The sequence below is a fragment of the Balearica regulorum genome, chromosome 2 (assembly GCF_011004875.1).
Source record: "Balearica regulorum gibbericeps isolate bBalReg1 chromosome 2, bBalReg1.pri, whole genome shotgun sequence".
Classification (NCBI taxonomy): Eukaryota; Metazoa; Chordata; class Aves; order Gruiformes; family Gruidae; genus Balearica; species Balearica regulorum.
Window position 1 is genome coordinate 154,807,140 of NC_046185.1, and position 16,084 is coordinate 154,823,223.

At 39.0% G+C, this 16,084-nt stretch overlaps 1 long non-coding RNA gene across 10 annotated transcripts in view; it reads left to right on the forward strand.

The window, feature by feature from the left end:
- The window catches only part of LOC142600614 (uncharacterized), a 105,337-nt gene that overhangs the window by 69,252 nt on the left and 20,001 nt on the right, over positions 1-16,084 (forward strand). For 3 of the 10 annotated variants that reach the window (XR_012834192.1, XR_012834202.1, XR_012834200.1), the window contains exons 3-6: positions 3,001-3,168; positions 5,182-5,237; positions 10,108-10,205; positions 10,595-10,705. This is a non-coding gene — a long non-coding RNA (uncharacterized LOC142600614). Of the gene's footprint in view, positions 1-3,000; positions 3,169-3,733; positions 3,922-5,105; positions 5,238-10,107; positions 10,206-10,594; positions 10,706-16,084 lie in introns of all 10 variants that reach the window. The other 7 variants (XR_012834194.1, XR_012834193.1, XR_012834198.1 and 4 more) reach the window with 7 other exon arrangements.

Sequence of the window (16,084 nt, forward strand, 5' to 3'; positions counted from 1 at the left end):
TTCTGCTGCCTGTTTTTAATTATTTTCTTCCAAATTTACTTTTTATCTACCTAACTTCAGAATCTTATTATCTAAGTCTTGGAAGAAGTACAGGGGAAATTACTGTTCTCCTGACAAGAGTGTCAGATTAGGCATATCTGTAGGGGTAACACCTGGAAGATCAGGAGATATCCCAGACCACATGCAGATGCCTAGGATTGACCTCAGCTGTGGTCAACCCTACTGGAACCTGTCCTTCGTGCTAGTGGGTCAAGTACTGATAAATCTCGGTTTAGACTAGACTAACTTCCTTATCTGCCTTTCTCCCTAGATCATTTTTACAACCCACACAGAATTACCTACTGCTGCTGTAGCTCTGCTCTCACCATTATCTGAGCCAGCAAATTTGAAGCCATTTGGAGACGTCTAAACGAGCTGCAGTCATTACAGACACTATAGTTCAGATACACCCTGAAGTGCCCTCTAGGGGGAAATCAAGAATTCTATACACAGAAGTGCAAGAAATCTCTAGGTGTCAATATTTGTGGCACTGAGAAAAAAACAGTTGTGCACATCCAGGGAGTGTGAGCTTCTGAAAGTATCCTGAGGACATCAGCTGCCAGGGTAAAGTCAAACTCTCTTCTGCCTGATCTCCTGGGTCCCTTACTCTTGCATTCCAGGCTGCACAATGACCGAGCCCCTCAAAAGGGATGGTGCATATCCATTTAGTCCCTTAATTTAGGGACTCAACTGGGGAAGTTGCATTTTTTGGTCACGTATTCCTGTCACTTTTGCAACTCCACTTCTGCCAGTGGAGTATTAAGAGAAATGATACCTAAACCCTGCCATGACACTGAATCCCAGTGTCTTAAAGACAGCGAGCTGCAACTATCAGATAAGCACTAGGTCCAAGCAGGAAATGTTTTCTAAAATAGATTCTTTCTTCAGGACTTCCAGCAGGCTGGCTGAAGCGTTCTAGGACTTAGCATGTTAGCAGCCATGAACCCCTGTGGAAGATATTGATAACCCTGCCTGTGGTGTATAATAAATGCCTGGCATCTAAGTCAGCCTTATGATTTTTGTTCCTGCAACCTGAGCTTTACAGCACTCAAGTAGTTTCCTTGTGTTTAAATTGCTTAAAGTCTAATTCTAACAAATTTTCTATTTGGAAAGATTGTGTACGTGGAATAAACAACAGAGTGGCATGCAGAGGCTAAGAGCTCCTACGACCAATACATTGTAACCCAGAGGCTGTCTCAGGTTCAGACTGTTTTCTCTGAAAATGTCATGTCCTTGGGAGCAGATGCATGCCCTGAATAAAGAAATCCTAATTGTAGCCTATGATCTTTGTTGTATCATACATACCACATTTATGAACGTAAAACAGGAAATTGCAAAAATTGGCAAAGTATGAATGTCATGGACCTTTGATCAGTAGGACACTGAAGGAACACAAACCACTCAGCCACGGAAAGCTGAAGACGACTGAAAATATTATCCGAATAAAAAACCATGTGCAAGGCCATATTCAGGTGTTTTAATGAAAACTTACAGAAATGTCAACGTCAGTGTTGAATAAGTAGTATATAAAAAGTGTTGGATAATAACTAGGTCTTAAAAGAGCAATTACTCCCAACCCAGAGGGAAATATTTCAGCAGCTAAATAAGTTAAGAGTAAGTTAATAGTAGATACTAACTATTAGTGGATAAGTTTATACTAATGCCTGTTAAATTCAACATTTGAAATTAATTATTGTAGTGCATTTTACTTCAAACAAGATATGAACATGTCTGTGTTACTTACAAAAGTCCCTTTTGTTGGGTCTTACAGTGGAACTTCCAAATTTCTGGGTTTTTCCACTCCACTAAGAGAGAGATTTTTAGGTCGGTCTTCTAGTAAACTATTAAGTATGTGAGCAAAGCAGTGTATTATGCTTAAATTTGCTGTGTTAAATAAATGGAATAGAGTGAAATTCCTAGAATGATAACTTCCAGATGGTAGTTGTTATGATATAATATATTTCCTTATATATTTAACTTCAGCATAAACTCATCCAACATACTTGAAGGTACTTATTTGCAGAACCTATCACAGGAGCATGGGGCAGCTATGGTATATAGCCATTTGCTTGTACAGCAAATGGAAAAGATGGAGATGTGCAATTAATCCTCTCTCTGTTAATGTTAAGGAGAAACTATAGAGACAAGATTGCTTATGTAGGCAGCCCATTAAGTTTCCGGAGTTAGGAAGAATGAAGCTGGGTCTGAAGCACCCTACTTTCAAGAATGCCGGAGAAAATCAAAACAGTGCACTGACTTGCCTTTCTCCTCTCATGCTTGAGTGCTGAACATGCTGTTTACAGGCATAAAGCTAAGTTTCATGAGTTTAATTGTAACATCACAGTTAAATATATATCTTAAGAGGTTTTTGAGAGCATTTATATGTTAAGCTTTTCCTCCAAGTCTCTTCCTTTGGGGACACCTAATACAATTTCTCTTGCTGTGTGCTGAAGTTCTACATTAGTTACTCTGTTTTCCTTGATTTATAGGACTTCATACAAACCTTTAAAACTTTTCCAAAGGTAAGCATGGTGAGTGGAATTTCTGAGAAATCCTGAGTAATCTAAAAGCCCACGTCCCATTCACTTTCAATAAAACTTGAGTGCTTGAGGCCCAGGCTTTTAAAACACTCAGTTACTTAAAGGTGAAAATAGTTGTCTAATGGGATTTACTAAAGTGCCGTGGTTAGTCTGAGACTGTTCTTTGCTTATCTGCTCTATTTATATTGTTTACTTTATTACTTCCTGCTTAAAATGTGTAATAAATTTTCTCCCATACAGTTTTGGGTTTGGTTTTTTGTGAGGTTTGGGGTTGGGTTTTTTGATATATTGTTCTTCCTGTGTAAAGTGGGACTGTCCAGAGCTTCCGCAAGTGACTGTTTTCTATGGAATTCAACCTTTTGCATTTATTACTTGTTATCTGTACAAAAGTTAACTTTGTAATTTTGCTGCTTTTCCACAGTTCCCTGCTGACAGCAGCGAGACCCAGACTCACAAAGGAAATTAGTCACTGCCACGCTGAGTGCCTAAGCAAGCACTGAGGGAAGTGTGCTTGCACCAGTGACGAGGTCCTTCAGTGACTAAGCAGGATATCTGTTAATCACTGTTACAGAGAAAAACTCTACCTAAGGTGAAACATCAGTGCCTGCCTTCTACTGTGGCTGTTAAACACTGGGGACAAAATTCTAGTCTCACTTTTAACTCTGTGAATTCGAAGTAAGTCGGTTGACTTCAGTCTAGATTTATACTATTGCGGTCTCATCCAACTCCAATTTGGAAAGTTTCTGCTGATTTTAACTAGAGTTGGACCAGACCTGGAGTCATTTCTATTGCAATAATCTGGTTACCTTATGTCAGGCTTCCTTCTCAAGTGCGTAAACTTAATTACTGAACATTCATTGATTGAAATGAAATTAAATGTAAGGCTGATCATTTATGCAGGCTTATTCCCTACACCAGCATGAAGTTAATGGTTTCTTTATGTCAAAGTATTAATTTTCAGTTATTTCCAGGTTCCGTTTCTAGCAATTTAGAATAAGTATCTAAACCTTGCAATTAAGCTGAGGCCCCCAAAGTTGAAGTCCCAATCAAAAATATTCAGGGCATCTATGTTAACATCTTAGTTGAACATCACAATTCATAAGCATTTCCAATGATACAATACTAACCTGGAGTGATATTCGACATTTTTCTAGCATCAGCAGGGAGGTATGAGCACTGGACTGGACAGAGCCTTGCAGGTCATTGAGTCCACTTCCCTGGAACGGGGAGAAATAACTTCCGTAAAGTCTACTTTAGAAGGATTCTCTTCTACATGACACAGCCCCAACATCACAGACTTCATAATATTCACCAGCAGCCTATAGGAAACATTAGCCCTGAAGTAAAAGACTAAAATCCACAACTGTAATTTGCCACAGAAGGTAATAAGGCAGGATTAAGAGCCTTACCAGTAAATGTTTTACTAAAGAAACCTCCTAGGTGACGCTAAGAGGGAAGTCAAATCCCTGCTACAAAGGAGGCCAAAAGAGAAAAGCAGTGGTCTCCACCTATCTGACCTCAGGGAGACATTATTTCCTTCCACCCAAAGTCCTAATTGCTTTAATCTCAAGATCTGAGGGGATCTAATGTCAGTAAGAGCACCAGGACATGAACCTACATCCCATTTCCAGCTGTGGCTTGTCTCCAATGTTTCAGAAGATGACAAAAAAGAAAAGTAAAAAAACCCAGAAGCTAAATTATTCAGCCTGTGGGGAAGGAAAAGAATTAAAACTTGAGGTGCCAACATTACATATAGTACATCTGAGGAAGCTAGTGGGAACCCATATCAGAGTATTCCAAGGTGGAGAAGGCACAATGTCATCCTTTTTCCTAATTATGTGAGAACCTGTATCTTCACTGATTTGAAACATTTCTCTCGATTGTTTACTGCAGCCATTTGCAAAGCAAGATAGAAAAACATTCCCCGTCTGAATGTGGATTCCTGTGTCTGGAAGATCCTTGTCACTCTGTGGAGCTAAGACTGGTCATTCAAATAGGCTAAGGGAGATCTTCAGGCCTAATCCCAAATGTCAATGTAGACATACACCATAGCACTTTCTCTCCACTATCACAGTATCTCAGCAACTTACAATGTCTAAAATATTTGTCCCTGTAACACTCCCAGGAGTGCTATACACCTCAAAGAGGAATTGATAAGCAGAGAGGATGAAGGGAGATTTGCTCTATAGAAGTTTTGGTGATGTCTTTGTATGTTTATAGAAGGGAAATCAGTGCTTTTAAGAGATGATTTTGAGCACTTGACTGAAGCATCAGGTGTAAAATGTAGCATTCATAATTGCTGTTTGGAGGTGCCTGCTTCTCTCATTTATTCACAGAGAGACGAGGCTCTCAAGACACATCAGTTCTTTCTGTAATACTCCCCTAACAGTTACATTGCAGGCTAATAAAAATATCAGTCCCACTTTTAAAAAAGTAAAAAAATTACATATTTTAAATTTCACATAATCCATTTCATGATCCCATTGCTGGGATGTAACAACATACTCTGTTGTTACAATATGGCAGAAACAAGAGGCAGGGAGCATGAGTGCATCAACCCAGGATTACTATGCAGTGTGAAACTTCACCTTCTTTTTGCCAGGGACCATGTTTGTGAGACCACACTGCAGAACTGAGACATCAGCCTGGATCTGAGAGGTAAGTTGTGTCCTCTCTGGTGACATGTCCACTGGCATAGAAATGCTACAGTCAGAACTATCACTTACTTGTGAAGAGAGTTGCTGCCTCTCGGCAGGCTCCGATGTCTTACAAAATTAAAATTTACAAAATTTTTTTTGTTATATTAAGTGCGCTATTAAGAGTGATTACATTTCTGTTCTCATTTTATTCTAGTAGTTCCTAAGAGAGTATTGCTTGGAGAAAGTATTACACTACCCAAGTAAAGGAGATGCAAGTCCAATGTCAGTAGATGGATACAGCAGATATCACTCTAGAATAGATCAAGGACTGGTAGGCTTTTTTACGCTACAGGATAAAAATATTCCTTTAGATATTAGGAGCTTGTTTGTTTTTTTCTCATTTATGCATTTATACTAACAGTGAAATCAGCAGGCTTGCTCTAGATTTATGCCAGTTTGGAAAACTGATCTTGTCTGTTTTTACTAGGCACACTACAAATCACCTAAGCATTAAGTATAGAATCCCTGCTACTAAAATATGATGCTGCTGGCTAGAAAGTCTAATTTAAGAATTTATAGCAAAACTGAAATTATTTCTTTTCCATTTGTTCTAAAGTTTGTTGATATATTAACAAAAAACTGTTGGCTTAAGCAAAGCCCAGTGTTAAAGTTTGAGATATAATATCCTCTCCAAACAATAAGGAGCTATTATTATTCAAGGTCATCCTTACCTGGTCTTAATAACACTTTGTGGAAAAATAATTTTTTTTTTTTTTAAATTCCAGTTGTCATAACAACTTAGTGCAGTTGTTCATGTGACTTAATGGGATTCCAAAAGAACTTTTTCATGAAGAAAAAAGCCAGATGAATGGAGATCAACTAAGAGAATTTTTTTTTCCAATTACTGTATTTAAACATTAATAGCTAGTTGATGAAAATGCTTCCTGTAAAATTGTTGTGTTATAACCCAGCAGGCAGCTAAAACCACCACACAGCTGTTTGCTCACTCCCCCTATGCAGTGGGACGGGGGAGAGAATCAGAGAATCATGGGTTAAGACAAAGATAGTTTAATAGGACAGAAAAGGAAAATTATAATAATAATAATAATAATAATAATAATAATAAAAGAATACACAAAAGAAGTAATGGCCAGCACAACTGTTCACCACCCGCAGAGCAGCAATGCCCAGCTAATTTCCAAGCCGCAGTCTAATCCCCTGGCCAGCTTCCCTCAAGTTATATACTGAGCATGACGTCATATGGTATGGAATATCCCTTTGGTCAGTTTGGGTCAGCTGCCCTGGCCATGTCCCCTTCCAGCTTCTTGTGCACACCCAGCCTCCTCACTGGCAGGGCAGTAACAAAAGGCCAAAAAGTCCTTAACATAGTGTAAACATTGCCTAGCAACAACCAAAACATTAGTTTGTTATCTACATTATTCCCATCCTATATCCAAAACACAGCACCATACCTGCTACTAGGAAGAAAATTAACTCTATCCCAGCTGAAACCAGGATAAAAAGCAAAAATACTTTTGTATTCAGAGCTACCATACTCTAACTCCTTCTATTATATAATCCTTGGAGCCTTCACGCTTGGCAGCAAATAGCAACTCAGTTTGAGATATCTGCTTACTGTATATCAGCTCGAAAAGCAGTTGTCTTCAGCTTTGTACCCATTACCCTTCCCCTAAAAGGATGAATGTTCATGGTGATCTGTTCCTTAACACCACAAATACTGTTGTGTTGAGAGCTGCTGTCAAGGAGGAACCACAATGCCACAACTGTTTCATGGTCAAAACCGTCACCCACTTACCTCCTATTTATTAATATATTTGCAGATAGGCAGACAAATAGATAAATCAGAGCAGGGCAGCAGCCCAGAATGGGTGCACAGGGGAAAGAAGATGTGGGCTCACCTCTTGCCTTGCCCATCCCACCCGCCTGGAGAAGTGTTGCCAGCAGCACAGTCCCTCTGCTTGCCTGAGTGCAAGGAGCTGACACTGAGCTTCCTCATTGCCCATGGGAGGACTGCTCATATGACCTCCAGTCTGCACTGGACCTCACGAGTCTGATCTGAACATCCAAAATCCCTCCAGGCAGAAACCTGCTGTCTTTCATTATCTGCAACGGAACCAAAATTCTTTAAGCATCTCAAAAACTATTAATAAAAGTAAAAATAGCCCCAGTACTAGTCCTCAATGCACATAAGTATAAAAACTAGTCACAATAAAGAACCCATTATACAATGATGATAAGCATAGAAATATCAGGACAGATGAACTATGTCATAAGAATCTCATATCTTCTGTGACAAGTTTAGGAAAATCTCCCAGCAGAGTCCTTTTTCTTCACACTGAAATGTGAGCTTTCCTGCTAGGCTGCCTACTGGTGTGGTCAGTTGTTGGTCCCCGGCTGAGACTTAAGTATCTATCCTCTCTAGGCTGGACTAAGAGATCGCTCAAATTATGCCTAAATTATGTATCACAGAGGTCATTAACTGCCAGCATTATTCCAACCTTTTGCCACCATATCAAAGAGTCTGATCAGAAGTGAATGGAAAGCTATAGCATTTTGACATCGGTCTGATTTGCACAGGAAGAAAACAATATTACAAATCTCATTCTTACTACTGTTACGGCTTCATGTTAACTAAAGCTGACAGAAAAAGTTGGAGGAAATAATTGATGATGACAAATTAGGCATCTTTTTATGCTTGTGAAATATATCTGAACACTCTACAATTAGTTTTAATATATTTATTCTTTGAAAATAATTTGCAAATAATTCATAGGCTACTGAAGATTCAAAAATCAGTTATGGTAATTTCATATTCAGAATCTGAAATATGTGGTTAGCATTGTTTGAATTGCTAAGCCATGTGATACTGTTTTAATACAAATAAGTGAAAATAGTTTGGGATGAAAATATTTACATTATTAGAGCCAAATTTGCTGATTATTCATATTCTCTATAATTAATTTTAAAGCAACATTTATTGCAAACCTGACTGCTAAGAAATACAACTGGGAGTATATTGATATTTCATGTATAGCAATTCTAAAGTAAATGAATTCAATATTCAGCTGAACTGTCTTAGGCAAATAATTTCGACATTGACCTAGGCCATCACATCAGCATTGACCATCAAAACTGAACAGTGTCTTAAATAATAGTATTTTAAAAATTTAGCATTATAGTGATGATAAACGCATAAAGGAAGAATTTCACATCAGGCTCATCAGTTGTTTTGTTTATGGCTGTACAAATACTTTATAGTTATTTTATCTCTTTTTCTTACCACACTATACTACTAACTAAAAGTTAATTTAATCAGTGCAATAATATTATCCAAATGTCATTCATTCAGTTTTGATTTATGTTGCTTTTTAATTTCAAATAGCTTTCTCAGTAATCTGGTTTTCTGGGAATTTATCGGGCTTTTATCTCTGGCCTATAACCTATCCAAATTATTACTCTAATTTTGTTCATATTGGCACCTACCACATTCTGACTTTGCATTTTCTCTTTTATGTTCTTGTCTTCTAACTTTTATTAATCTTCTGCTTGTCTCATGTGCTTTTCTGCTGTAACAGCTGGGAATTTAAGCAATTCTTGATGCTTTGAAATTTGGCACTGATAGTGTGCCAACCAGGACAAAGATTTTTCAGCTGTCTTTGTTGTTGTTGTTTCTTCTTTTCTTTTTTTTTTTTTTTTTTTTTCAGTAAAGATGTTTTCATTTTATGTCTTTATGTACTGGTTAGTGCAATGCGTGTACTATCACAGCCTAAAATTTCATGAATATGTAACAGAAATCATCACAATAAGCATTAGTAAACAAGATGAGAAATAAGCACTCAGTTACTCTATGTTTGGTTTAGGCCACATTCTAATATTTTTACTCTTGTTGAGTAAGTAGTCAATGAAAAATAGTGTGGCCTCTTAATAATGTGGAAAGCAGCATGCAGGTGTGAAGAATCAGTTGCCAGGCATAAGCCCCAGCTGATAGACTGAAATAACAACTGAGAGCAAATTGACAAGCTTGGAGGATAGTGAGTGGGAAGTAGGTGTTGTAGGTGGTCTTGCCTAAGCAAAGGTAGAGTGGTGTGTTGTCCTTTGAATTTGTTCTTGCTCACAGTTGATGTGAATGGTAGGATTTTTTTGTTTATTTTTTTTTCAGACTGCCTGAAATTTTTGGTTGATTTTGTGAAAATTTAGCTAATTTGGAGGATTGTTAGTTAAAGTAGTAGTCTGAGGCTGGAGATCAACCTAAAGTCCTGTTACAGGGAGTAGCAAATTTTTTTGAGTTTGGGTATTTTTTGGCTGTTTTTTTGTTGTTGTTGTGTTTCTTTCCTTCTTTTTTCAGCAATGTTTAGCTAAAGTATTTTTCTTGCCTGGTGCTCCTGCTGGGTAATGTTGCTGTCTTTCCTTATGCAACTGTTGTACTGTGTATAGGGTTGACTGCACAGTATAGTAGGCACAAGAATTCTTGTAGGTAGATTTGGATCCTGTGGATTTTTATTATTTTAATGCTGGGGGGGGGCTATACTATCTAATGATGTTGAAAGATTTTCTATGACTACAAAAGACAAAGCTTGACTTCTGACAGTCTTCAAGGGATTTTTCTGTTTGCACTGAGTGTTTTGGAGAAACTTAAAAGAAGCACTTCAAATAAATATTACAGCTATGAGCAAGTATTTTATAATAATAATGTTTGGAGTACATTATTTAAAACAAACTTAAATATAGCTAGGCTTTTTTCATCAATTGTACTTAGCGTATAGAAAAATCAATACTGTTTTCAGGGCCCACTTATTTATTGTCTCTCAGCTCAGTGGTTGAAATGGTCTGTATTAAATTATTTGTCTGTCCTTGTTCATTTTGCTTAGCAGCATGGTGCTCCAAGTGTGACTACCTGATCAGGCTGTGAGGCAAAGCAACTAAGTCATCTTCTGCTTGCTCGGGAGTTGAAAGAGTTCAAGCCACTGTGAGTAAATACCTGTCGTGGCCCTGATATGCTGTTGCAGCAAGGTCAAACAGGCAGGTCTGCTCGAGGTCTCCTGCTTTGCAGGCTTTCTGTCCTCCAGCCACATCTGGTTGGGCTGTACTAGCCCCCTCTCATAGACAGAATTCATTCTGCATCATTGGCTTGCAAAAGTTTTTGTACAAGCTATACTTGTAATGTGTGAACAGTGCCAAGGTTTTGGGGGTTCAAAAAGTGGTTACATGTGTATTCATTCAAGAGGTTATAGTGTTTGGCTTCTGCTAGGGAGTAAGCAGGTGCTTCCTAGAAAAGCTTTTTATTTCTAAAAATATATCTATTCATAACTTCTTATATTCCTCAGTTAAACTACTTTATCTGGTTCTTTCTCCCAGCTCTCAGGAGAGGAAGATCCCAGAGGTTAGTAATGCCTCTCCTCTGAGATACTCTGGTCCTTGCCGCGATGGGGCACGCCTCTGCCTGCTCTCTGCTTCCCTGGGCTGCAGGCAAGTCAGAGAAAACTGTCTGCTCCTTGTGTGCCTGTGAGGGACTGGGCAGAGCTGGGCCACACTGGGAAAGGGGACGGGAGGATTGGTATCGTGGTGTGACCTGTGATGGAAATACTGCAGTGCACAGAGGTTAGTGGGAGACAACAAGGAAGAGAGGAAGAAAACAGTTGGGCTCCTTGGGGCAGTGCGCTGTGGGGCTGGGGACATGTACACTGTACGTGTTCTGCTTGGTGTGCACATCTTCAGCTGCAGTCTTGGTATCACAGGTGATACTCATGGTAATTACGGGGACCAGTGGTTCAGTTTTCCTCTGTTTGGGCTAATTTAATGGCAATACTCTGTTGCTACATTAGTTATAAAAACGGAAGAAACAGTGATGAGAGTGTCACTAAGCTGACTCAAAAGAAATTTCTTTAGAGAAGAACATCTAACTTCCCTTAATTTTTCTTCTTGAGGTGGTGGCAATTATACACTCATACTGTTAGGCACAACTGGCAGTGTGCCTGTTGCCACAATCTTGTGGCCTGACTGATGACCCTAAAGCAGAATGTATGAAACAGGATTATAAACAATGAAAAAAAGCCTTAACAATAGCTGTCTGTTCTTAGGTAGTAGTCAGATGTGGGCCAACAGACTTTCTTTTCCTAGAGATCGTGATGGTATTGTTAAGAAAAAATTTTCAACACAGATTAACAGCACAAATTGGCAAGTGTGAAGCTCATCCTCCTGATTTCCCAATCTGACAGTCTCTGATGTCATGCCAGTGGAAACTGATTTCTCTAACGTCAATTACATACAATGTTCAAACTGAGAGTTTTGGATATTTATGGTACTTGGCTGGATAAAAAAGACTTTATTGCTTTTAAAGATAGATCTTCAGATATGAAAATCTGAGATCTCTTTAAAAAAAAGATTTTACAGGGAACTTAAGCTCTGAATTGTATTACGTCCTGCATGACGACTTTCTCGTGACCGAAAGTCAAGACTGATGCCTGAACCTCTAGAAATAACATGGAAACAACAGTGTTAGTCATGAATGACACTTTTTTTTCTTATGCCATTTAACAATTGTGAACAAAAACATAGTTCTGATTTACTTTTTTTTTTGCACTTCGCTAGAGTTCATTATTTACTTTGATGGAAACAAAAAGAATTTAATCCAGAACAAAATGCTGTAGCATGCTGCCTGATATATGGAGCACACCATGTTAGTGTTGGCCTTTGAAGTACTGAAAAACTGTTCAGCTATATGATCTGTAACCAAAGCCTCTATTTTATTGCCTGTTAAAATGTGTTGGGCCAATAACATCTGCCTAGTTTGAGACTTTTCAATCAGGTTACATTTGCAGCTTGTTTCCACACAGGTTGCAGCTCAAACGTAGTTTGAGAAACTCGCTTCTTGGTAAGAAAATTAATTCTTGGTGTTATGTATAGGTAGGATTTTTAAATATTTCTCCAGCTAATCCTCCTTTCCATGCCTTGGACCTTTTTGCCAGCAGTGCTATTGGGCTCATGACTCTACTCTGTGCCTCAAACCCCACAACAGATTTTTTTTTTTTAAGGCCCGTGGCAACACTGTGGCTTCATATTGCAATCCCCTATTTTGGGAACTAGAAGTTTAAAGTCTTTAGGCTGGTCTGTCGTTGTTTTGCTGCCTTCCTCCAGTTAAGGATCTAGCCTTTAGTTCATGTAGTCACGTGTCATCTGGATATTCATCTCCATATATTCCTCTGTTGCCTTCAGGTCTCTGCTGGGCAAGGCACTACAGTTCTCTTCCTAACAAAAGCTGCCTACAATGTAAAGGCTTCATCAATAAGGTGTTAACAGTGGTTAGTTTGCCGTAAAGTTCCCTGCATTCATAGGCTGCCTGTCTTGAAATGAAGTTAGTTGGCTTTGTCAACCAGGATTTTTTCTACTTTGCTTTTAGCTTTCCATTAAGATGTTGACATCACTGGGCAGTTTTATTTCTGATCCTCCATCCACTGCCCTTCCTGTGTCACTTCACACCTCCTGTGCTGCTGCTCAGCTCTTGAGCTCTACAGGGAGGTTAATACAGTCACTTTCTTCAAGAGAAGTGTCTTTGGATGCATGTGTTTATAAGATAGTGGCAGCACAAGCAAAGGCAAAGGGCCTCTCCAAAGCCTTGGCCTCCACATCTGGAGGAGCACTGGCAGAAATAGAGATGAACTCCCGGTGTGGCGTGTGTTTGTGCTCTCAGGAGTAACTGGGCTGCATGCTTTGAAGGGATGCTACTGATGCCAAATTCAGCATCAACACAGCTAGTGCAAAAACCTCACTAACATCTCTTCCTACACCTGGATGATCATCTGAGAGATTTTTCTCTACAGTCAAGAACCATATGAGCTAACACACTTCAATGTTGTGGAAGGACTCTGTTGTACTGGACTTGCTCTTAAGAAACCTGGTTATACTGTACAGCTCTGGGAAAGAGACATCTCAGTCTCACTGATCTTTCTTCTATTTTTACCAGTGACTTTGTTTCTACCCTCTGCCTACAAATTTTCAGCCATATAGGAGTTAAACATCGCATGTTTCACAATAGACATGTATGGTAGGGTATAGGAGGTAAAGAAAAGAAAAAAATCAATAGAACAGACATAGTAATGTACTCCAAGTTTATTAAGGTTGAGTTCTCTTGGGATAAATGGCTCAAATCAGATTAAGGTGTTTCAGACTGCATAAGCATAGCGTTATAGAAAAGGACCTGTAAGCTAGTCCAGCCCTTTATTTTTAACATATTAATTTAAAGACAAATTTGCGCTCTCGGGCACTCCCTAAACACTTTTTTCCCCCCAACTGCTGTAGCAGCTACAGAAACATTGTCCTAGAGAAATGCTGTGCATCTTCCTGGTTTGCCAAGTGCCCTTATGAGCAGCTCCTCCCTTGTCACCTGGAGACTTGCCTCAGGCAAAGTAACAACCACCATTGTAAGAACAGCCTGAAGAACTGTGCATGCAGAGATGAAAAGATACCTCATTCCCCTACCTGTTTGTGCTTTTGAAACCCACTCAGCCAGCTAAATTGCAACCTTTGCTGTCTCCTCACTTGCCTGTTCGTTATCTCCCTGTTAACTCTTGTGCTATTTTTCCTTTGAACTAATTTTGCATATCAAATGTTTTCTTGAAGCCCAGCAAGATTAGATCTATTCTGTGCTTCCCTCCCCGCCCCCCCCCCCCGCCCCCGAAATCAGTTGTTTTATCTCAGGTTTGTGGCTACAGAATGGTGACATCCTGCTTTGCTTTACTTTTGCAGTTGCAGACTCACTGCTTGCTTCAGCTCTGGTGTACCTGGCTGAAAGACCAGCTGACTCAGTTTGCTAAACTCAGAAAACTTCACTTTATTTTTTTTCCTGACTCCCTAGAAAAGGAGTAACGTGCCAGTTAAGTGAGCTGCGCTGCTTTACTAATTGATCAGAGGAGTTTCAGTGCCAGTGCAAGGCAGAGTGAACCGTTGCTCAGAGAGAGTGGTGAAAAGTGCTGCTCATGCTGGCAGCTATTAGAAAGTGATCCGGTTAATTCTTGGTAAACCCATATTGCGGTTTACTCTGCTTTCAGTTTGTCTTGGTCTGCAATCTGCTTGTCAAAATGTCTTTCTATTCTACAGTTTGTTCCTTGATCCGGAGTCAAAATAATTCATTTTTCCCTGTGTTTTTTACATATCTGTACCCAACTTACTGTTCTCCAGGTACATGTTTACTGCTTGATGCACTAGATGTGTTTAACCAATATAGTACTTGGCCAGCAACATGTAATATTCCTCTTCTAGAATCCATGATGGAAATTATCCCTCTTTCACCTGGAAGGTATTGACCTCTGAATTTTGCTTTCATCTTAAACATCTTAACTGTGACTTAGTTGGATATCCTGCCCACTGTATTCTTCACAGTGTTGCTCTAGTCACAAATATGAAAATCACAGGAATTGTCAGGAGACACCGAAAAGTGAAGCTGAAGTGCAGCATAGTGTACCAGGGAGTATTGCTTTTAAAATGGTACCTTTTAAATCTCAACAAAACCAAAGTTGTCAGGGAAAAGTGACTAAGGAAGGTGGTGATGATGACCAACAGGGTAAATGCAGCTTAGTTTGAATGCTTGTCCTTTGAATGGACTGGATGAATTTAGCATGTTTGCACAGACATGGCACAGGCTCATGGCAACCAGGACCCTGAAGAAATTCTTTGGTAATGGGGAAAGTCATTAACGCAGTAACGTTACCCCTTCAGCTGAGGAGTACTATGAACTTCCATCCAGATTCCAAAACATCCTGCGGAACTGCTGGAAATAATCCACCAACTGGGATGAAATGGAAATCAATACTAGAAATATTTAGATAAATATTCTTATTTTTATTTTCAAAAGCTTTAATTTTTTTGAATATGTCTCATGGCTAAGGGACAACAGAGCTAGAATGCTATTTAGATTAACAAGTATACACTGTAGCTATAAGTCAACATTTAAGTTTTATCTCAAAATGCAAAATACATAAAATCAGGCTGGGTTTGGTGTATTCAGAGTTATGTTGGCCGCCTCTGTGAGGATCTGTATGTTTGGACTTCATTTGAGATAAAAAATGAAATTAGGGTTTTCTGGAGAAAAACAAAAATGAAAAAAGTCCTGGTGAGAAATCAAATAGACAGAAGTGACTAGCAAGTTTTCTACTTTCATGCCCTTTAGCTGGGATTTGCCTTCACAAGTAAAAGCTAGGACCTTCTTTTAGCATGAAGAGAGCTAACAAAGTCGAAAGCACTCAATTTTGCAGTGAAGCAAAGTTTTAGAAAATTCTTTTATTTTTTCTAGGCAAAGCCTGAGAGAATCTTATTGTGAAATCTCAGTGAATTTATGCTGACTTTACATTTTGGGGAGCAATGGGGTTTTTTTCTTCTCGCCTTGCATATATAAAAGGACAAACTAAAACTTAAACTCTCTTCCTTTTTCAATATGAAGTGATTGCATTTGAGATTCTCCCATCACTATGAGAAAAGGTCATACCTCTATTTATTATTTTTTTTTTCCCCTGCTCTGAGCCCCTCCTACACATATGGAATGCAACTCCTCCTCCTCCCTTATCAGGGAAGACTGACATCCGTCATCCAACTGGATGCCAATCTGCTGGTCTGTCTGAGAATCTTAACCACGAGTGGAAGCGAGATCCAATAACTTCCAAGTCTTAGCAAGGACCTGAAAAGCCATCTTTTTTTTTTTTTTTTTTTTTTTAAATGCATACCACATCACCCCTGACCCCCAGCTAAACAGTCCTTTCATTTTAATACTTTCTTGTTCTAAGCAAGATGTGCCAGTATGGAAGAGCTCTGGTAATGTGACACTTTGGAAAGTGCCTTTATGTAAATTGTCTAGAC